At 34.0% G+C, this 23,876-nt stretch overlaps 1 protein-coding gene across 1 annotated transcript in view; it reads left to right on the top strand.

The window, feature by feature from the left end:
* Positions 1 to 23,876, top strand: part of HCN1 (hyperpolarization activated cyclic nucleotide gated potassium channel 1) — a 423,498-nt gene that overhangs the window by 275,144 nt on the left and 124,478 nt on the right. The gene's annotated exons all lie outside the window — the stretch shown is intronic.

Below are 23,876 nucleotides of genomic sequence, written 5' to 3'. Positions count from 1 at the left end.
CTCCTGTAATCATGTTTTCTATATTTAGAGTCAGAAATATAAATTTTTAAAGGCAAAAATAAGCTTCAAATCCCTTCGCAAATTTGCTTTTTAAAAATAAAAAGATGCCTAGAGAAGATAAATGGCTTTCTTAAGTGCATAGAGTTATTAGTGATTGATGTTGAGCCAACATTTCTTGGCTCTCAGTTGAGTTTTCTTTCCGTTTTCCCATGTGGATTCTCCCCCTTTCTACCTATATACTGCACAGGCAGGGTCCCAACAGAGAACAGATGTCACTCTTAAGTTACAAAGTTGAAGGAAGTTTTAAAAAGAAGACTGTTTACCAAGTTGTGAGTGGAGTGTAGGGGACTACAGGGGATATCAGGGACCCCAGGGATAGTAGTAACAGAAATGTTACCAATGCTAAAACCCAAACAAGAAAGTAATGTAGACAAGACTACATTGACAGAAGTAGTGACCTTCAACAGAAAACACAGCCAGCTCACTGTCTTCAAAGCGGGAGTCCCCATTACTGGCCACATTTTCTTTCTTCCCTCTGATCTTCTTTCAGGGTTCTCCATTAGCCTAATCCAACTGAAGTCAGAGGGTAATGGAGTTTGTTGCTGGAAACCATACAGGTCAATTTCCTGAACAAAAGGTAGGTGAAGAACAGATTTGGAGGGGCAAAGAGATTTCCAGCACAATGGCTCATTCTTAGGTAACAGAAACACTGTCTTAGTAGTATAATATAAACACTCTCTTATTTACTCAAATATCTTAGCAGGCTTCTGATTCTGGATTGCTTGGCGTCCTGGTTATCAGTACTCCTTTAGGTTTCTGATTGGCACACTCTTGCGTGCTTCTTTTTGTCTCATTCTTCACGCTCCGAGGGTGTCAGCCTGTCTCATAGGGTACTGGTTCTTAGCATCTGAAGTGCTTCTCATTAGCTACTTGCTGGTGCTGGGTAAACAGTTACTTGTTCCAGTGTTTCCATGAGGCTTTCCTATCCTAGTTGCTATGCCATAGTTCTTTCGAGATATGAAATAATAGCTCGAAGTCCTTTAGGTTTGTTTAACATATGAAGCTTGTAAGGTGCCATAGTATACCACATGCTGAGCTTTCCTAAAGTTCATCCCAAGTTCCTAAAAGTGTCCAGGAAGATACCTGGCAAAAACTAAATTATCCATCTTTAATGATTTCTAACACAAAGGGGGCACAAATGCAAATAGAATTGAAATACATCACTATAAATCTCATAGTAGTCTGTGGTGAAGATAGTCACTTCGATTTTATTGTGTAACTTGTACTCTGGTGATACTTCCGGATCTGATTATGTCAATGACATATATAATTATATATAAATCTTCAAATTAAAATAAAATAGTCTTACAGAGAGGCATTAGAACTTTCTACAGGCAAACTGGCTTATAGATTTATATCTTCTGCTCAAAATAAGAATTCCCAGATGTCTGACATCCTTAAGCATAATGTTTGCTTCCATTTTCATGATTATATTTTGGCCTTCCTTTTCCACATCTGTGTTAATCTTAGGACCCAGCTGTTGACAGTTATATTGATATATCAGCATTAGATTCTAATGGGAAATGCACTATTATTCTCTTCATGGGTTTGCCATCCTAAAAATGTGACCTTTTTTTCTACCATAATATCATTTAGAAAGGATCAGATTGCTTGGTCTTAAAAGCTGCATTGAAAACAATATTAAATAAATTAGAAGTCCATTAATGCTATCAGCATTATTTGTTAGCTCAGATGAGCTCTGTGATAGGTGATAGTTTTTAGCCTATCACAGAGCTCATCTGAGCTAAAAAATAATGCTGATTTGGCCTCATCATATTTATGAAGGAGGGAGAAGTAGAAGCATGTATAATGTAGAAAAACATATCTTATCCTTATGTTTGCATATATTGTTGAATAAATATGGTTTAATGAATATGTTTTCTCACCTTTCTTTGCTTGCATTTCAACAGAGTACATTACAAACACTTTTTCTTTTATCATTCTAAATATGCCAAGACAAGATTAAAAGATAAGTAAGGAAAATACGTTTGTATCTCTTGATAAAATCAATTTGTAGTCCTTTGTTTACTTTTTTCCTAAAATTTAATTCTCAGAAAATTGCCACTTTGTTATTTTAGGTACCCACTTTTCCATATTCAAACTTGTGCAGTGAATTCTTTATGCCATTCTAATAAGAGACATTCCATGCCCAACTTCAACTTTGCCAACCTTACTTTGTAAAAATATATCTCAGTATATTCAGAATTAACACATTTTTCTCTTTTTATTTGTCCAATGGTCTAAATGAGATTTTGAAATCTGCCTGACAGTTGTTCCTCTAGCCTTTGGTTTCTTTTCTGTGAGGTATTTGGAGGATTGAAATTTTCCACCATGAAGTCATATACCTTGAGCATGACCTTGATTTTTTTCTCTCTCTACACTAATGAGACCCTGGGTAGCTCTTATTTAAGGAACCTGCTTTTGTCTGCTTGGCTAAATTAAATTGATCATAGCTGACTGTTGATAACCTGTTGTTATATTTATTTATATGTTTGAGTACATTCAGAAGGTCTAAAAAATTCTCAGCTTTATATTGGGTATCACAATTAAGAATATCACACTGTATTCTTTCCGGTCACCTGCTGGAGGCAGTGACCTTGTATTTGTTTTAGAAATGAAACTGGATATATCACTATCACTTTCCCTGCAATAGCAATGACAAAACAGCATTTAAAGGTCAAATACTATAGATCTTAGTAAATACAAACTATAGCCTCTACCCTTAATTCTGACCTTGACGTAGCTTGGTATAAAATACTGATGAAAAATGGCTTCTCTGATAATTACTAGGATTTTGTTAGATAATTGCTAGATACTTGCTAGAAACATTACATTAATGTAGTAAGTAAAAGGGAAATTTATTAGTGTCCACTTGTTTAATTGGTTGTACACCTAGAGACAAAAAAGATGTCGACTTTCAATAGATACCTTGGGCTATCTCTTGAAAATAAACAATCTGCTAATATTTAATGGCTACACACTACATGCCTGGCACTGCACTGAGAGAAATGACATCTGAATGTTCTCATTACTACTGAGTTTTGAGTTCTATGTAATTTCAAACTAGTTCAGGGTTGTTTGTAAGCAGGTTCAAACTTTAGTGTATTTAAATGTGTTCTCTGTTATTTTGTCCATACATGAATGATTCTAAGAAGCCCAGGAAATTCTAATATTAGGCAAAAATACTTTCTAAGACTTAAAAACAGAAAAGTTTTGAAATATTTGTGTTGCCTTTGTCCTTTTTTAAGGTGTTGGGGTAGAGGGGAGACAAGATTCAGTGTCCCCTATTTTTCCAATATCTGTAGCTTATTCTTCTATGGGAAAACCTCTGCCACTTTTATTCTGTACCCTAAAATGAAAATTTGAGCATATTGAATATGATCTTATCTAATTAATTATGTTCATGAAGTGAAAAAGTTGTTTTGCTTTTGTTTCTAATATACTTAGGAAACATCTAAGGCTAAACAATAATAGCATATATATATATAGTACTGTGTATTTATGTGTTTGCCTTCATCCTTCTCTTACCAAATCTATAAGCACTTATTTCACTAGTCTAGTCACATTTCTAAATCTGAGTAATAGAGCACACTTTTTACTTTCAATGTAAGTACTGTATTTGTTTGTTTTCTTCATCTAAGGAAACCAAAAGCAACTTCTGTTATGTAGCTTGTGAGTTTGTATATATCATATATGCATTCCATAGTTGTTTCCTGAGAAAAAATATGTGAAGAATAATATTTGCATTACTACAGTGGTGTTTCCAAATTTAACTCTAGCCACTTTGAGTCCAGGAAAACATAAATATATCATTGTGAAAGGACATTTTCATTCCTCCCTCGAGTAAATCAAGTGAGGGAGTGGGATATATGAATGTGTGAAAACTAGCCAGTGATGCTTACCCCCGATAATGCATTCATGATTAAAGTAATACCTAATAAATTTGAAATACTTTGCATTATTTCAAGTTTTCTATTAGTGTTAAAATATATGCTGAATTGTTTATGATATCTGCTATACATATATCAATTGGGAGAACAGTTGATCAGACTACTAAGGGCATCTCTTTAATTTCATTAAATTTAAAGTTCACATTTCAAACATAGTTAGAAACACCCTGAATATTAATTAGAGATACTGGTTCCCTCTGTGGTTCAGATGAAGACATCTGGCTTTTTAACTTACAACATAACTTAAGGTAGTTGTGTTAATATTATCAAACAGGATAACATTTGTATACCGTTATTAGGTCAGTTCAATATTTTTCCTAGATACCACTCATATCAATCACTCTGCTAAATGTCTGGGATACAAAGATGTTTAGGACATGGTCTATGCCCTTAGGAAACTTTGGTTATACTGGTGAAGGCAAACAAATAAACAGACGGTACAGCAATCACATGATAAATGGAAGTACGAGTGCTGTGGCCATTTAGACTAGAAGCTTAACCAGACTGGGAAGTCTGAGTTTAAGGGATGAAGGTAGATCTTCAAAAAGAGCTGCATCTTGAAAGACTATTAGAAGTGTCCAGTCAAAGAGAAAGGAGACCAGAAAACACATTGAGTCAGAGAAAACTACCTATATAAAAGTATGGCACATAATGAGTTGGCTTGTTTGCGGAACTGCAAGTAGCTCAGGGTGGTGGGAGTACAATCTTGGGTTTTGTTATAAGGGTTAGGAAAGTTAAGCAGTATTGCTCAAGAGAGATGCAGGGGGCGCAGCATGACCAGTTTTTTGTGATTCTCATGAGAGGTTGAACTTACTCTTGAAGCTATGAGGAAACTTTAAGCATGGCAGTGGCATGATTTGACTTGTTCATAGAGGCTTTGAAGAATGGACTGAAAGGGAGTTAAATTGAGATGGTAAATTATTAAAATTTGTTTTAAAATTTGTATTGATCTAGAAAAGAAAAATAGAATAAAAATTTTTTTTTCATTAAAACAAAGAACTGATATATTTTTCAATTTCAGAGCAAAGTAAAATCATGATTAGAAAAAGCCTTATGTAGCCCTAGAAATAAAACAGACAGAATCAAAGTCCCAGGTTGGTGAAAGAACAGATGGTTAAGTTTAACATTAACCACTGCTTACAAGATATAACAGGATAATATCTAATTGTGACATAGTGTACAGAAGTGTAATTTGGTTTTAACAAAATCTTGGAAAGTAAACAACTGACCTCAGAATTATTAAGGGTCACAAAGAAGAAATGCACAAAAGACAAGCATAGTTATTAAGTATGCCAAGTCATGTTACATATGGCAAATATATAATAATAGAAGTAACCTAGGGTCTAAGATAGTCTCAAATCAAGTGATACCATAAGACTGTCCTGAGATAAGCACTAGGTAGGAATGGGAACCTGTGTATTGTAAAGAGATGGGACAAAAGAAAGATTCATTTTAATTGTCATTTGTGTGTGATTGATTGGTTGTTTGTGATAAGCATGCACTCTCCAGGCTGCTAGCCTGATAACTGTTTGGTATTTGAATGGTAAAGTAAAAGCAGATACTGTTTAGTTGCTCTTCTGTCTAGAAGCTCTGGACCCACCCAATGGAGAAAAGAGTACAGCATGGAGTCAAACAAGTGATAGTAAACTCATCTGGAGATTCAGGGAAAACATGTTTTATCAGCAGCATACTCGAGTTAAATGAATTCAGTTTGGACACACAGATTTGGGATGTCTGGGTAAAGCTGAGTAAAGACCAATGCCTCCAGATAGATAAGATGAGAAGTCAAGAGAGAGGCCTCTTTTTTAGATGAATCATATTCAACTCCATTCACCCAAATAATTGAGAGTAACCCAGGTTTGGTTTTAGTCTCTTGATTGTTTTATGGGAGTGGGAGGCATGGAGGAGGGAGACAAGATTAACAAATAACTAAGATGGTATTGGAGTGAGACCTGTGATAGTTAACTCAATAGTAAGACTATATATATAAGATTTTCTCCTGCTTGGTCTATTGAGTGGTAGCTCAGAGTCCCTTTGATGTCTTCAGATTTATGTTATGATAGGCTAATATTGATGAATTGGCCATAAAGATTTGCTTTCTGAAACTGTTTTTCTTTTTCCCATGGTCTAATTTATTAATACCTAAGGTATGAGGCAAAGTTCAGATATTTACTGTTTTTTCTTAAACTTTGGCAACAATTTGTTGAGCTTCAAAATATGTGATTCCTGCTTTAATATTGGCTTTAATTTTTGTATTGTGTGTTCATAGAGATGTTGATCATCTAGTTTCCTAAAAAAGATAATTTATTATGAATCTGTTTTTTTCAATATTTCAGTCAAGCAGTAGATTATTGTCTTTCAAAACACCTTCATACCTTATTGCATTTGTCTTTGGAAATGTCATAGTGCATTCTAAAATAAAAATTTTCCTATATGGCTAATGTTATCAAGATCACTATTTTAACCAAGTTTTCCTGCCCCTTCATATCCTTGTGATTATATTGCCATTTAAAATACTGAATATTATTCTCCTTTTTCATTTCTACCTCTGAAACTTTTTGACCTAAATTTTGTTGACAGCCCACCCATCTTACTTATGCAATTTGCTCCTGTGTGGTGTAGCTAACAAACTATGGAAAAATACATAACCAAAAACAAATCTGAATATCCTCAAATTGGCATGTATAATTGGAATCATCAGTCAGCTAGGTCATTATCGATGTGTGGGACTAACTAATAATAATAGTATTGCTATTATTTATTCTTTCAAGGCAAAAACTGGTTTACAAAGACTGTCAATACACTTACCTCTTCTGGCAAAATGATACTGTATCTTAACAGTGTTAAGGTCAGATAAATCATAAAAAAATCTGAAATTAAAAATTTTTTTTTATTCCTGACTTATTTTGATACTCTATTTCTTTGCTTGGATCTCACATTCATTATGAATAATAAATGTTCTGGGATTTACCCTCTTCTGAGTTAGCTATTTCTGACTCTAAGTTTCTGTAAAACTTTCTATTCCCCAAATGGAGTTGTATGTATCTTATTTTTTGTCCTTAGGCAACTTTCTAAGGTGACTTACCACTAATCTAGCATGTCACTTCACCATGATCAATTACAGAATAAAAAGAACCCTTTGAATCATTCCCCATTTTAACCAGACACTGCATTTTCAATAGGTAGCAAAGGCAAACCAAGAATGTTCCAAACTGATAGCAATCTTTCTGCATGCCATCTTATGTATTTGATACACGTTCACTCTAACTTGTTCTTTTAATTGGAGGGTCCTACCTCTGCCATTTTTATTAACTTTTATGCTATTCAGTTCTTGTCATCCAAAAAATAATTTCTTGTGAGATGATCCTCATGCTCTCTTCATCCTTTGCCAATCTTTGCTCACCCAGTTCCAGCCTCTTGGGGATCAACCTGAACCCTACTGGGGCAAACTATAGAACCTCCAGGCCATGGAAGGAGGCTATCTGAATACTGACTTAAATGCAACATACACACATTCAAATAACAGCCTTCCAGAGACACTGCCATTGATTTTACTTTCTTATGTAAATAGAGAGAAGCTTAATAGAGATAATTTCAAGCCTCTCAGAAGAAGATATGGGAGAGATTTCTGAGTAGGCTATTCTTTGTCTTTTTTTTCTCTGATCAGAGAATTAGGTACTATCCTCTCAAACCTCATCTGCAATGTGATCGCAGTTGTCTCCTGAGGCTTACACTGTTTCCAGCTCCACTATCCATAGAACCTGGAGGTACAGTGCTACCACGTTTGGTTGTACATAAAGGAGTCCACAATGCTACACTTCTTCTAGGCCAGCCTGGGGTAGACATACATAGATACCCACACCTCAATACACACAGATGACTTTGTTAACCTTTATTGCTAGTGCCCAAAGAAAAGTGAAGATGAAACGCTATTGACTCACTGAAGCAGATAAATTATTTTAGAACTAGCTCAGGAAAATCTGGCATGAGTCACAGAAGCTATGCACAAGAGAAGTCATTAAACTTTGAATGTTTACTTCTTTTCCTGAACAGTCCCTGTTGACTAAGAAATGTATGCTGATAATTATTAAGGTATTCTCTTGCTTTGTCAGTAAGCCATACTTCTGTTTCCCTCCACATTGGAGGAGGTTAAGGCCAGACACCTTTATTATCTGTCTGGATATATTCCTTAAAGTTAGTCTGCCAACTTGTGGCAAACTTGGCATTCTGCTTAAGTTATAAGTCACTCTTCTACGGGAATTGCACTAAGTAGTGTGCTCCCTTCAAAAATCACCAGTAATTACGCTTCATACCCAAAGTAGTCAGAATTGTGGCAAGTGTTGGCATTAAATAATATTAGGATTTGAAGCAAATAAGTTCTACTGCAGGAGTCAGGGATGCTCCATTTCTGGGTCTATTTAATTATTTTGCCCATTTCTTCTCCATTCCTGAAAACAGAAACCTCATAAATGGATTATAATATTGCATTTGACTTTTTCTTTATATTTTTATCATTCAGAAATGCAGTAAAAATGACTTATTTCCTAAAGGTAATATAACCTTCATTTTCTTCTCTATGCCATAAAAAATAGCTAGAATATCCTCATGAACATGATTTCAAATGGAATGCACTCAGTTTTAAAGGGGCCCTGTTTCACTTTATTTTTGTTGGGTAGTAATACTATGGTTGAATATACGCATTTTTTCCTGATTTGAGATAATTGAAAGGAGCTCATCAGAAATAGGAATTATGCCTGAATCACCATTGTTTTAGTCTTGTAACTGGATAGAATAGAAGAAAAAAAAAAAAAAAAAAAACAGAAGCTAGAAGAGAGAGAGAGGGAAAATAAAACAGATTGTTTCAAATACTCTTTTCTCTGTGCTTGTTTGCTAACAGATTTCCAAATCAGTTTACATGTGAATTGAGAAATATGCCCGAGAGAGAATAATCTGGGCCTTGAAAAGAAATCTGTATCTCTGTGTCTCTCTGTCTCTCTCCCCAACCCTTCCTCATGCCCTCACCCCAATGTACACACACAGAGAGACTCAAATGTAATGTAAGTAGAGAATTGATTTATCAGAGACAAGTGATTCTCTAGGGATTTAACCATTATGAGTGCTAGTAAAAGGGTATTTAACTTGATTATGTTGATCTAAGAAGTTGTGTTTTGCCTCTCTTAAATACTGTTTGGTAGTTGAATTCTCTGTGAAGTTCTCTGTGAGATCAAGGAGTCTACACATTATAAAACTTACACTTGTATACAGCTTATGTGGATTTAGATGTCAATGCTAAATGTTCTCTCAGATGGGTAACTGACACAGAAGCCTTTCATACTAAGAACACACTGAATACACAACATAAGATAAGAGTTTAAGTTGGGAATTAGGCTTCTAAAAATAGCTTTAAGTGCTTAATACTTTCTGCCTTTTTACACAGCCTTACACAGCAGGGGATTTCCTAGGCTTATCTTGTTATATTTCATAGTCAATAAACAAAGGTCTAGCATTACTCATAATTGAAGCTTTATTTATTTGTTTGCAGTTTAATGTCATGCCTTTAGAGTTGAGAAACATACATTGTTGCTGAGTTATGTAATTATAACTTAGCTGTAAATAAGAATATGACTTTTAAAAATACTTTTTTAGGCCGGGCGCAGTGGTTCAAGCCTGTAATCCCAGCACTTTGGGAGGCCGAGGCGGGCGGATCACGAGGTCAGGAGATCGAGACCATCCTGGCTAACACGGTGAAACCCCGTCTCTACTAAAAAATACAAAAAAACTACCTGGGCAAGGTGGCGGGCGCCTGTAGTCCCACCTACTCCGGAGGCTGAGGCAGGAGAATGGCGTAAACCCGGGAGGCGGAGCTTGCACTGAGCCGAGATCCGGCCACTGCACTCCAGCCTGGGCGACAGAGCGAGACTCCGTCTCAAGAAAAAGAAAAAAATACTTTTTTAATACAGTAAGGCAGTAGTTTTAACTGATGTCATTCATGTTCTAAATGTGTCATTAAAATAACTTTGGCATGGGAGAATGATTCTCTATATAATTTGATTAGCTACAGATCTCATAAGAGTACTTTTGCCTGAAATAGATAACTCTATGGAAATATTGGGCAATACAGATCATAGTATCTTCATCATTTTACCAAATATATTACAATAATAATTAGATTTGCAAGCACTATATCTGCAGTCAGCAGCCTAGAGATCCAGTAGAGAGATACTGCTACCTATCATGACCCAATAGGCTACTTAATGAAACTCTGAACTTTATCCACATCAGTAAAACGAAGATAATAAAGACTGTTCTTGCTACCACAAGGCTTTTGTGATAATCACTACGTCTAATAAGTTTCTTGTAAGAGATCTATGTAAACTATACTTATGTTTCTGCTATTGTTAGTTGTGTTATGGTATTATGATTATGCAAATATAATGAAAATAATACTTGCAAGCACATCAGACATGAGTTTGTATTTTTTATTGTTTTGTTTTTGTTTTGTTTTTTTTTAATTCTTAGACAAACCAGATCAGACCTTGGGCAAGTAGCTTAATGTTTTCCATGACCTTAAGATGTATTGTTCGTTACATACTAGATTTGAATACAGTTGGGTAATCTGAATATACTTAATTATTTGTTTATTTATGTATTTTGATCTTATAATCATGGAGATTCTGAAATTCATTGTGCTTATAAAAAGGATAAATTGTTGTACAGATCCCTTACAATTCTAACTTTCTATGAATTCATGGATAAAAGTCAGTCTACCATAAAAAATATTTAGTGTGCCACTATTTTATTTTATTTTATTTTATTTTATTTTATTTTACCATCCTTTCTTATATCTGGTAGTGTGAATCCCAACCCAGTAGTAAATCCAGGTAGGAAAAAAAAAAAAAAAAACAGAGAGGTTTGCACCATGTCATCAAAATTGAATGGATATGTTAAGTGTTAAGGGTAAATTGTACTATTACTAAGATGGAATTTTAGAATCTGTAAGTTGAGAGCATGATTTTTGAGATAATGAGAAAGCTCTTTTTAACCTCAATATGAATAACCAATTACTGTGTAAGCTTCCTATCAGCATAAACATTTCCTTTCTCTATAGTTTAAGTTTGTCTATAATTTAGTTATGCCCATCTCTAAGCATTAGACTTTAGTAAATTTTTCATGATTTATGTATTTGCAAAGAGGTTAGAATTGTTACTCATAGCAAAACGTGCTATGAACATATTTTTACATTAAAACACAACACCGGTAAGAAATGTATCACCTCATTTACAAAATTATTTCAGTTGGAAAACAGAGAGCTTATTACTGATTAGCTCTTTTATGTAGAGCTTGTTAATATAGCAGCCTTTTATATAGTCCCTTGTTTAATATTCATAAAAAGCCCAAATTCTTACCACATTGTACCATCTATCATATAAATTGAAATATATGCAAATTATCTGCAAATAAAATCTAATGCCTTACTCTCATGTATGGTAAGAGAATTCCATAAACCAAAAATGCATATTTAATACATTTTATGATCTGATAACTGACAATAAAACACCCAAAGACTACACATATGATGAAAGACATTCTTAACTCTTCTGCTTCTTTAATGCATTAGGCAGCTACTTTGTTTATAAAGAGCAGAAACTTGAGCCCAGCACAAAAATATATACATTGTTTTTTTGTTTTCACTTTAATTTCACTTTTTTAGTAGTTTTTAACACTCCAGTGTGCTCAAACCTCAAAATAGTAGCATTAAACAATTCAAGAATGCCATAAAACAGATGATCTACTAAATTGAGTATCATCATTGTAAAGCTGCTTGGTGAAAGTTCATAAAATTAATTTAAACATGCACATTAAATAATAGTACTTAGCAAATGTAATGTCGTTACTGTCCTTAGAAAGATGAAGAAACACTCTGAGAAGTATATCCTTAGGCAGTATTATCACCGTGAAAACATCATAGATGGTACTTACACAAACCTAGACGATATAGCCTACTACACACCTAGGCTATATAGTAAAACCTATTTCTCCTAGGCAGCAAACCTCTACAGTGTGTTGACTGTACTAAATACTGTAGGCGTTGGTAACACAATAAGTATTGGTGTATCTAAACATACAAAAGGTATAGTAAAAATACAGTATAAAAAATAAAATGTGGTATAACTGTGTGAAAGATAAAAGATGGTACATCATGAACAGAGCTTGCATGACTGAAAACTGCTCTGGGTGAGTCAGGGAGTAGTAAGTCAATGTGAAGGCCTAGGACATTACTGTACACTACTGTAGACTTTATAAACACTGTATACTTAGGCTACACTAAATTTATTTTTAAGATTTTCTTTAATAATAAATTAACCTTAGTTTATTCTAACTTTTTTTACTTTATAATGTTTTTGTTTTTGTAACTTTTTGACTTATTTTGTAGTAACACTTAGCTTAAGACACAAGCACATTGTCCAACTGTATAAAAATATTTTCTTTCTTTATGCTTATATTCTATATGATTTTTTTCTATTTGATTTTTTCTTTACTTTTAAAATTTTTGGTTAAAAACTAAGACACAAGCACACACGTAAGCCTAGGCTTACACAGAGTCAGGATCATCAGTATCACTGTCTTCTACCACTACACCTTGTCCCACTGGAATGTCTTCAGGAGAGGTAGCATGCAAAATGTTGTCAACTCCTGTGATAAAAAATGCCTCTTCTGGGCTGGGCATGGTGGCTTATGCTTGTAATCTTAGCACTTTAGGAGGCTGAGGTGGGTGGATCACCTGAGGTCAGGAGTTCAAGACTAGCCTGGCCAACATGGTGAAACACCATCTCTACTAAAAATACAAAAAATTAGCCAGGCATGCTGGTGGGTGCCTGTAATCCCACCTACTTGGGAGGCTGAGGCAGGAGAATCACTTGAGCCAGGGAGATGGAGGTTGCAGTGAACCAAGATCACGCCACTGCACTCCAGCCTGTGCAACAAGAGTGAGACTCTGTCTAAAAAAAAATAAAAATAAAAAGCCTCTTCTGGTATACCTCCTGAAGAACATGCCTGAGGTTGTTTTGTAAGTGATTTATTTTTGTATAAGTTGAATGAAAGAATACAATAACAATAAAAAGTACTATATTAAATATGTAAACTAGTAATAGTTGTTTATTATCATTTTCAGGTATTATATACCATACATAATTGTATATGCTATACTTTTATATGACTGGTAGTGAAGTAGGTTTGTTTACACCACATTGCCACAAGCAGATGAGTGACGCATTATGCTACGACATTATGATAGCTACAGGGTCACTAGGAGATAGGAATTTTTCGACTCCGTTATCATCTTCTTATAGGACCACTGCTGAATGTGCAGTCCATCATTAACTGAAACATCATTATGTGGTGCATGATTGTACTTATTTTACTTTGTCCAGGTGTTGAGTGAAAGCACACACTATCGATTAGTGTTTCAGATTGAACCTGTCACCCTGTGCCATCTGCACCTTTCGTACTCTGGAGCGCCGAGCCTCGGGCTAGGATTTTCTTCCAGAGGATTGTTCCTATCAGATAACTGTACAGATTGCATCAAGCAACCCCAGGCTTTGGGATTTGGTGGAAAGAAGAATTCATTAAAAGTTTTTGACTAATAGGAAAATATAAAACTGAAGTACAATTTTAAGATCAAACTATCTTCACTGACCTTACACTCTCCAGGAAATTTTACCTCAGTGTTTTTTCCGAAAAACCTTAGATAATTTTTCTCTAAATGTCCTTAAGACATAATAGAGACTCTCTTTTGGTGGTTGAGAAGAAACATAGTTTAAGAATTTCTCTGTTATGGTTATGTTCTTAAAATGCCTGAATATCCTATGTTATAATTATCATGAATTTTACTTTATAAATGGTTATGACATAAATGGCCATAGTCTTTCGAATGAAGAGAGTTTATAGTGTGGTTCAGACAAATCTGTTATTGAATTCCAGATGTGGCACCAACAAGTGTGTCAACTAAAGCAAGTTATTTAATTTTTCCAACATTTGCATTTCTGATCCATAGTAACAATATCTAGTTAGATTTCAAGAATGTTAAGAGCAATGAAATGATGTACCTTGCAATAAATAAGTCCTCAGTGTATGCTCATTTCTTCTATGGTGACTTTATATTAATGCATATATGCATGCATACACATAAAATATATTTATTAATACTGATATATAAACATATGTAAAATATATTTGCTTATATTTATTTATATTAACAAAGAGGTACCCCATGGAAGTACTTGATTTGCTTGAAAAGCTAATTGTAATTGAAACATCACACTTAAAATATTTAAGTAATGTCAAATTTGGGGCCTGTTTTATAAATAGTACTAATGAACTCTTAGTATAAAAAATTGGATGAATGAACAAGTCAAATTTAAAATAAAGCATTGATTTGTTTAATTTTTATTTTAAAATAATGTACCAATACCAAAGAAAATATGAGAAAAAATCTGTGATATCAAGCCTCACTAAATTTTAATTTATAAGTCTACTTAATGCAAATTTTGTATTTTATCATCATTCTTGAAGCAAAAAATAGTACACTTTGAACTTGAGAGATTAGTTGACCGCAGAACAAGTTGAGAATGAGCTCTCAAAATAATCAGACATCACTCTTCATGGCAACAACAATTTAGTTATGCAATAATTCTATATTTTATTGTTAACTGAACCCTCTTATAAGGCAAAGGGTTGTTATCAGAGGTACACGTGTTTTTATGCAGATCATAGCACTAAATATAAGAAAAATAAGCTGGGCAAGGTGGCCCACGCATATAATTCCAGCACTTTGGCAGGCAGAGCCACGAAGATTGCTTCAAGCCAGGAGTTTGAAACCAGCTTCAGCAGCATAGCAAGACCTTATCTCTATAAAAATTTTAAACATAAGCTGGTCATGGTGGTGCACGTGTATGGTCCTAGCTACTCGGGAGGTTGAAGCAGGAGGGTCACTTGAGCCTAGAAGTTCCAGCTGCAGTGACAATGTACTCCAGCCTAGGGAAGAGAGGAAGACCCTATCTCTAAATACTTAATTAATTGATTAATTAAGTCAAAAGTCATTCCATGCCCAGGGTTGGCATCCTTAACACCTCCATTGTTCAAAGACCAACTGTATACAGATAATAAAATTATGGGGTATTCAAGTAAACACACTTTTTTTGAAACTGATGACCTATTATACTTCTTATGACTGCAAATGAATTATGATACACTATATTATTTTCCTTAAGAACTTTTAAATGCGACTTTCTATTTGATTGGCATTTCCAAAATTGATGAAAATGATATCTTTATGCAATGACTGCAGGAAAAATATAGACACACTGATCAAAATTTTGTAGCTAGCTCTGCAGAATTTATACTCTACAGGCAGCTTTCTAATTTCACCTCTTTATTATCCAATTGATTCTTCAATATTTTAGCAGTTGGTTTGTGCACTTCAGAGTCTCTGAGTGCCATATTTCAGATTTTCCTAAGATTTTACCTACTTAACACATTTATACTTGTATTTGCTTGCAAATAATAAAGAAAAATTAATTCTGATATTCAATAATGGAAAGTTTTGGCCCGCTAAATTAAATAAATTTCAGCTCATGTGAAAGCTAATGGACTGGAGAGCTTTTGTTCCCATAGCAGGCTACTGAGTGGCTAATTTGAATTGAATATATTATGTCAGGAGGCCTAGGACACTGGAGAATAAACATTCCTTTTTCTTTCTTTTTTCTTTTCTTTTTTTTTTTTTTTTTTTTTTTGTAAATAGCCTTTCACCCTGACTTCCCAAATTTAGTAATAATATGGACAGGATGACTAGAAAGTATTTTCATTCAAGCCTAGAGAAAGCTCAAAATGCATTATTACTAAGAGAAAGTTCTCACGTGGAATAAGCAAAGGTACTTACTATGTTCCCATTATTTGACTCAATGTCTTTTCGTCAAAAAAATAATTATTTTCAGTGATGCCTCAGTGAAATGATTAACTAAATGAACACTTTGAATAACAAAAATATAATCTAAAAGGAATAATTTGTTGGTACATTGTTACCTAAAATGAAAACAAGATAAATCTCAATTGAAACAGTTCACTTATATCTTATTTGCTTATGGTCTATAGGATTCAGATTATATGAAATTGGGTATATTTGGACTGTATGGTAAGGCACTTTGAGTATACAGTCTCCCATTCGTGTATAATACCATATTATTGATGTAGACTAAAATATAATAGAGTCATCTTTGCAAGATGAAAAAGGAATAGCCATGTAACACAAGAAAAAAAGCAGAATGGGATTACAAACATTCCTAGATTTTCACAAAACTTTCTCAGATGATAGCCTAAATCTCCCATTCAAGCCATTATTCAATAGTAGTAGATTAAAATAAGGCAAACAGGATGCCCAAAGTGGGGGTTGGGGGAGGTGGGAACCTATGATTTTTGTAGGCTTATAAAAATGAGAGCAATATAATGTAGTAATACTGTGGTCCCTAGAAGGAGACTGCATGGATTGAAAACACTGAACCTTCCACTTACAAACTTTTAATCCTGGGCAAGTCAGTTAGGTTCTCTGCTTCAGTGTCATTATTTGTCAAATGATGGTAAGAATAGTACTCATGATTAAACTAGTTTAACATAATAATTGGTGCTTTGAACAGTTTAGAACTATGTACCTGATTTATCATCATACTGCTTATAAGGACAACATTTTGTGTGTGTTTTATCACAGTCAATCTATTTTTTCTCCTTGAGCCTTGATATGGTTTGGCTGTGTCTCCACCCAAATCTCATCTTGAATTGTAGTTCTCATAATCCCCACATGTCGTGGGAGGAAGCCTGTGGGTTGAATCATGGTGAGTGAGTTATTCCCATGTTGCTGTTCTCATGATAGTGAGTGAGTTCTCACTAGATCTGATGGTTTCACAAGGGACCTTTTTCCCTTTTGCTTGGCATTTCTCTTTCCTGCCTCCCTGTGAAGAAGGATGTGTTTGCTTCCCCTTCTGCCATGGTTGTCTCCTGAGGCATCCCCAGCCATGCTGAACTGAGTCAATTAAACCACTTTCCTTTATAAATTACGCAGTCTCAGGTATATCTTTATTAGCAGCATGAGAATGGACTAATACAAGCCCTTTGTTCCTGGGATTTTAATGGTATGTAGGTATGGTGGGGGAGGGGTTAGGATATCATTCCTCTACTTGGAATTCTTTTAACACCAGCCTCAGAATCTGCTACTTAAATGCTCACTTTCCTTTGTTATGGTTCACTTGGCGCTTGCAAACACAAGCAATGTGTGTAGACAAAATTCAGCATCTCAGGAAAGAAATATTGGCCTTGTAGAGTAACAGAGAAGATCCTTATGCCTGATCATTTGCTCTCATGAAGAATAGCCTAAGGACCAGGTGCCGTGGCTTATGCTTATATTCCCAGCTAGTCAGAAGGCTGATATGGGATTGCTGGAGCCCAGGGATTTGAGGTTACGGTGAGCTATGGTTATGCCACTACACTGCAGCTTGCATAAAAGAGTGAGATGAAAGAAAGAAAGAAAGAAAGAAAGAAAGAAAGAAAGAAAAGAGAGAGAAGGAGAGGAAGGAAGGAAGGAAGGAAGGAAGGAAGGAAGGAAGGAAGGAAGGAGAGGAGAGGAAGGAAGGGAAAAGAAGGAGAGGAAGGAAGGGAAAGGAAGGAAGGAAGGAGACGAAAGAAGGAAGGAAGGAGAGAGAAAAGAAAAGAAAGAAAAGCAAAAAAGAAAAAGAAAGAAAGAAAAAGAAAGAAAGAAAGAGAAAGAAAGAAAGAAAGAAAGAAAGAAAGAAAGAAAGAAAGAAAGAAAGAAAGAAAGAAAGAAAGAAAGAAAGAAAGAACAGAAAGAAAGAAAGAGAAAGAAAGAAAAAGGAAGAGGGGAGAGAGAGAGAGAGAGAGAGAGAGAGAGAGAAAGCCTGTATTTCATTAATCTTTCTGAATTTTCCATGAATCCCTAGTATTCTACATTCTGTAGATATTATCTTCTCAAAATTGTTATTGTTGTTGCTTTATACTTTTATATTATTTAAGTTCTCATTTCACTTCTCTTAAACTGGTAATAACATTTATACTGACCTGCATTTGGTCCTTATTACATCCTTCCTCTACCTAAGGATTTTTCAGCCTCACCACAGCTGATATTTTGGACCATCCAATTTTTTGTTGTGAGGCAGGTGAGGGAGTCTCCTCTGAACTGCAGAATTTTAACAGCATCACTGGACTCTCCCCTTTAGATATCTGCCAGTTGTGAAAACTAAAATGTCTGCAGATTTTGTATGTTGCCGTATGTCTCCTAAGTGGTAAAGTCATCTTTAGTTAAGAATCAGCACTCTACAACTCTGCCTGATCAATCTTCCTAAAATAGAGTTTAGATCATATCATTCTCTGCTCAAAATTTTTCACTGGCTTCCCGTTTTATACGGAAAGTGTTTTAAGGACTCAGACTCTGGTCATCACTGTGTTTCCTGGTATGTTCCCTATTCTCTCCTATTTCTTCTCTACAATTTAGACTGGCTAAAATTTTATATATGTATACACACATACTATGGGGTTTGGTAACTTTTCTCAGCCTCCAAATACTCCTATTCCACATCAAACATCATGTTTTGGATTTTTACCTGCATGACCCATTTTCTTACTCAAATTCCCTCACATAGTAGTTCAGTTTAAACCCCTGTTGAAATTGAGATGCGTCCTTGTTTTTTAAACAAGGACCTTGTTTAATTAAACTTTATCTAATTAAAACTCAGTATAAAAGTGACTACGCAGAGCAGTGGAACAAAATATTGAGCCCAGAAACAAATACCATTTTTATAGAGACAATATATAATAAAAGAGATATTTTTCTCTATATGGAGACCTGGTGATTTACTAAAAGTTATATACTGGCAAAAAAGACAATCCATTTATTTAGAATAAAGGAAATGTGAACTTTTCTATATACAAAAAGAAACCTTTCTCTAGGTAACACCTGTAAGTATAAGTAAATATAAAAAATAAAATAATCTGAAAAAGCATTCAGGACATAGGAATAATCTTATTTAGAGATACCTCTTGAATCATCATGAGAAATCCAGCAGCTGCCAAGGAAATTACAGATTTAATTTTCCTACATAAACTAATTGAAATATTTATATGAAAAATTATATGATTGGAAGGTCAATGGGCAAATGATAAATTAGGAATAAATATTTATAGCACATATCAGTTAAAAGGGTGATATCCAGTCTTCAAGGAGGCATTGCAAATTAATAAGGAAAAAAATTCATTAGAGATGAGCAAGTCCATTTGGTAAATAAATACATGAATGCCTTCTCAAATTCCTTTGCTAGGGAAATGCTAATAAAAGTAACAATGGGTTATTATTTCTCGCTGTATAAGGTGATACAGTATATTTTTACACATTGTTTTGGAAAAGGTACTGTCTTTTGAATCAATCTGGCAATATATTTTAAAATCAAACTGAAGATCTTACTCTTTGAACCAATAATCACACTCTTGGGAGTCTTATTGATAGAAAGAAAAGATACATGGATAAAGTTTTTTTATTAAAGAATAGTTTGTAGTGGCAAAAGCTGGAGAACAATGGGTAAATTGAATTAACTATGATATGATCAACAAACTATTGCATAGTTATATGAACAACAGATTATTTGGAGGCATTTTATATGTGATAACAACAATAAGAGCATATATAATAAGATTCATTTTTGTGGGAAAAAAAGCCAGAATCGTGGATGTGTGTATGTGCATGTGTGTGTGTGATCATATGAGCATGGAGAAAGGTACAGAATCCATACCTGATTTTCGGGAAATATAGGTGGAGAGAGAGGAATGGAAACATGGGAAAAATGGGAAATAGAAAAGTTGCTCATGATTTTGAAAAATAAGAAAGCATTTTTAGGCTGGGCACAGTGGCTCGTGCCTGTAATCCCAGCACTTTAGGAGGCCAAGCCAGGTGGATCGTCTGAGGTGATGGAATTTGAGTTCGAGGAGTTCAAGACCAGTATGAACAACATGGTGAAATGCCGTCTCTACTAGAAATACAAAAATTACCTGGGCATGGTGGCACTAATCTCAGCTACTCGGGAGGCTGAGGCAAAAGAATCATTTGAACCGGGAGGCGGAGGTTGCAGTGAGCAGAGATCGCGTCATTGCACTCCAGCCTGGGCAACAAGAGCGAAACTCCATCTCAAAAAGCGTTACCAATATATATTTCAAGTCACTTAAGAGCATGTATATGCAGGTATGTGTTTTGTGTCTCTAGTGAGATAAATGAAAATAGACATACCTGCATTATTTTGAAAAACTGAATTAAACTTTCTTTTCCAGCTCCATACCCTGCTTCCATTCATACACAGAGAAATAAACAATACCAATATAATTAAAGTGTAGTCTCCACTTGACACCCCATTGAACTTTTTATTATTTCCATTTTATCTAAATACATCAAGATGCTTTAACAATATACCTCTTCTGTGCCCTTAAGTGGAGAAAGGAAATCTTAAATTAGATTTTACATTTTAGTAAATGTAAATATACGATTTCTTGTTCATGGACCATCTAGAATTTTGGAAATCTTAGATGTATTTCTGAGTATTATACATTTTCACTTATAAAAAAGTATAAGTTTGCTCAATCTCCAAAATAAGAGTTTTTGCATGAGTTTATTATACTTTGTATATATTAAAATATTATGACATATGAGTAATTTTCTTGTGTTAAAATTAAATTTTATTTTTTATTTGCATGCAAATACATTTATAGAGACTATAGTTTAATATGAGCAGGACTTTTATTATAATTAATTAACAGCGAATTTCACTTTAAGAACCTTAATCCTTTCAGCTAAATGGGGTTAGTTATTTTATTTATTTTTTAGCAGCTATGTGCAGTTCCAAGGTTTATAAGACTAGGCTTTTAAATCTTCTGTTCTATTTTTTAAATCTACAAGTTTGATGTTGGAAAGTCCCATTAACAACAAACAAAACTATCCATATGTATTCAAAACAAAATAGTTTGAAAAGTTTATGATAAGTTAAGAGTTAATTTGACAAATGAAGGTTTGGCTTCATTGATATGTGACCTTGAAGTTGCACAGGGTCCCTCACTGTCAAAAGAACCCTGTGCTTGGTTTAATGTTCTGCTCCTGCCGTCTTGAAACTCTTAATAATTTTATCTTTGAACTGATGTTTTGTAAGTGAAGTCCACTGGGACAATAGGGTGTGAACATGAGCAGCAGAACTGCAGGATGGCAGCAGCACACACACAGATTCAAGCCTGTAGGCACAGGAGACATGCAATTGGCCTATCAGCAAGGCAGCATATGCATGACTCAGCAGTCTGGATGCTATGTGTCGCTGATGTGGCCGAACCAGGACTAGGCCCAGATTAGGAGTGACTATCTGTAGCAGCAGGAGAAGCAGCAGCAACAAAGGCAGTCGTGGGAGATGAAAGTGGCTACCCATGCAGGCAGGGAGAACACCCGTGGTAAGTAGACAGCTCGCTCATCAGTCCCAAGGGACTATCCCTGCAGTATCTATTTTAATTTTCAATCTCCCACCTAAATTCCAAGACAATACCCATGGCACTCAGGCAGTAAACCTTGTAAATAAATTATTACAAAATAAATGTTACACATGGGCACAGCAGTAAGCACTTTAGAAAGTCATTACAATTCTTCAGCGTTTACAATGTCCAGTTTTGAAAGCTGCTGCAAAATTGCACAGCAGATGTCCGTAAACTTAGAAATACAAATTAAATTGAAGGCTCGCATTTGATGGAAAATAACACTATTTTTATGTGAAGTTTTAAATTAAACCAATTATTAACCAGGAAGATAATTTTTTTAATTAAGCTTTCTTTGTAACTAAAAATATAGCAATACAATATATAAACAGGCATTTTGAATTATATGCAAATCTTGAAACTACTTTCAGTTTTTTGCACAGCCTTGACAAGTTACAGGAAATATCAGAAGAAACACTAAAACATCGTTACATACATTTAAATTTAACACTCAATTCAATAAAAGGCAGTATATGTGACCCTTGTGATGGAATTGTTCTATGTCTTTACTGTTGTAATAAATACATGAACCTACACATGTGACAAAATTGCATAGAAATAAATATACACACACATATAGGCACACAAATTAGTACACTTAAATTAGTGAGCTATAAATGAGATGAGTACATTATACCAATGTCAATTTCCTGGCTATGAAACTATACTATAGTTTGCAGCATGTTACCTCTGGGGAAACTGGGAGAAGAGTACATAGAATCTCTCTATATTATTTCTTATAACTTACATGTAAATCTATAATTACCTAAAAGTAAAAAATTTAATTAAAAAAATAAATTCAGATGTAAAAACTGAATTCTATGTGAAATTGGTATGAAACTGATTGGCATGATGAGTTAAATATTTATTGAAAAGTTGTTCTATGAAAATCATCAGCTCCAAATGTACTCAAATATATATTTTTAAATAAATTATCAGAAGTTGACCCTAATCTCACAGCCTATAAAATACCCCTAATAGGTTTAATAACATTTGAATTAATAGAAAGATCATTTTTAAATTTAAAAATACTTAAAATTATTTGTAATCTTGCAATAGCCAAGAGCAACTGATGTAATTGTCAATGAAATCACTGAAAATGAAGTTGATAATTATATAAATTTTGATAATCTAAGAAATGAATTTCAGAAAAGCCAGAAAAATTTTATGATCAAAATATCACATTAATACAGTATTATTTATTATATTACATGTAATTATGACATTAAAATAATTTTTAAAATTTGTAAGTTTATATTGTTACTCATTTATCACTGTTATCACATTAGGTTTTATAAATAATAAAATAGTTTTAAAGGAAAAATCTTTATGTTTTATTATATTTAACAACATTTTTTTTCCTGCACTTTGAAATAGACCCCCCTCATTTTCATTTTGCTCTGGCTCTTACAAATTGTGTAATACTTGAATTAGGGAGTTCAATAAAATTTATCCAAAAAATAATTTAAATTTTAACAAAAGTTAGATAAGATACATTGAACAGCATTTTTAAAAAATTGAGCTTGCAATTGTTTTGAAATGACGTCAGAAGTTACAACTAATAAGTAATCTCAGAAGTCAGCATTTCCTATTTTTTTTTCCCCAGGACATAAGCCAAGATGTTCTTTTGCCTATTTCATTTTATTATTTTATAAAAAACCAACAAGATTCAGCCGTCTTCAATCCTGACACAAATTACAATGTATGTCACTTTGAGTGAGGGCTTCAAGGAAGTCTTTCCATTTACCTATCAGATCTGTATTTCCAATATATATTTGTTTAAATTTTTATTTAGAAAAACTATAGTATTGAGGATTATACAGCTATATCAGGATGGATTTTTAAAATCTGAACTTCATGGTTTTGATAAAAATGTCTATACTTTGGCCTATATGTGTCATACTGTCTGCTGCATTTCATAGCTTACAAATATATTATTAATACTATTTGACCACATTTCCTGGAAACCTTAAAGCATTCATTCTTGGCATTATTACATGGCATACCATTGTCCCAAAAGGAATTTTAGTTTTAAAAACAGCAAACTTAAAACTGACAAAGAGTGCATGTAAGTAACAGCAGACTGTTTCTACTTCATCATAGTAGGAAATATTTGAAAAACATCATCATTTAATTCACAATTAATGAGAAGTACATTTGTAAATGCTCCATTGTAAGGATTATTCCAGTATTCAGTATTTTATCATGCTTCTGTGTACAGATCATTCTCACTTTTCATTCTGCCATCCTAAT

This window comes from Papio anubis, chromosome 5 (genome assembly GCF_008728515.1).
Source record: "Papio anubis isolate 15944 chromosome 5, Panubis1.0, whole genome shotgun sequence".
Classification (NCBI taxonomy): Eukaryota; Metazoa; Chordata; class Mammalia; order Primates; family Cercopithecidae; genus Papio; species Papio anubis.
The sequence above is the reverse complement of the archived record's forward strand: the minus strand, read 5'-3'. Positions and strand labels throughout refer to the sequence as shown.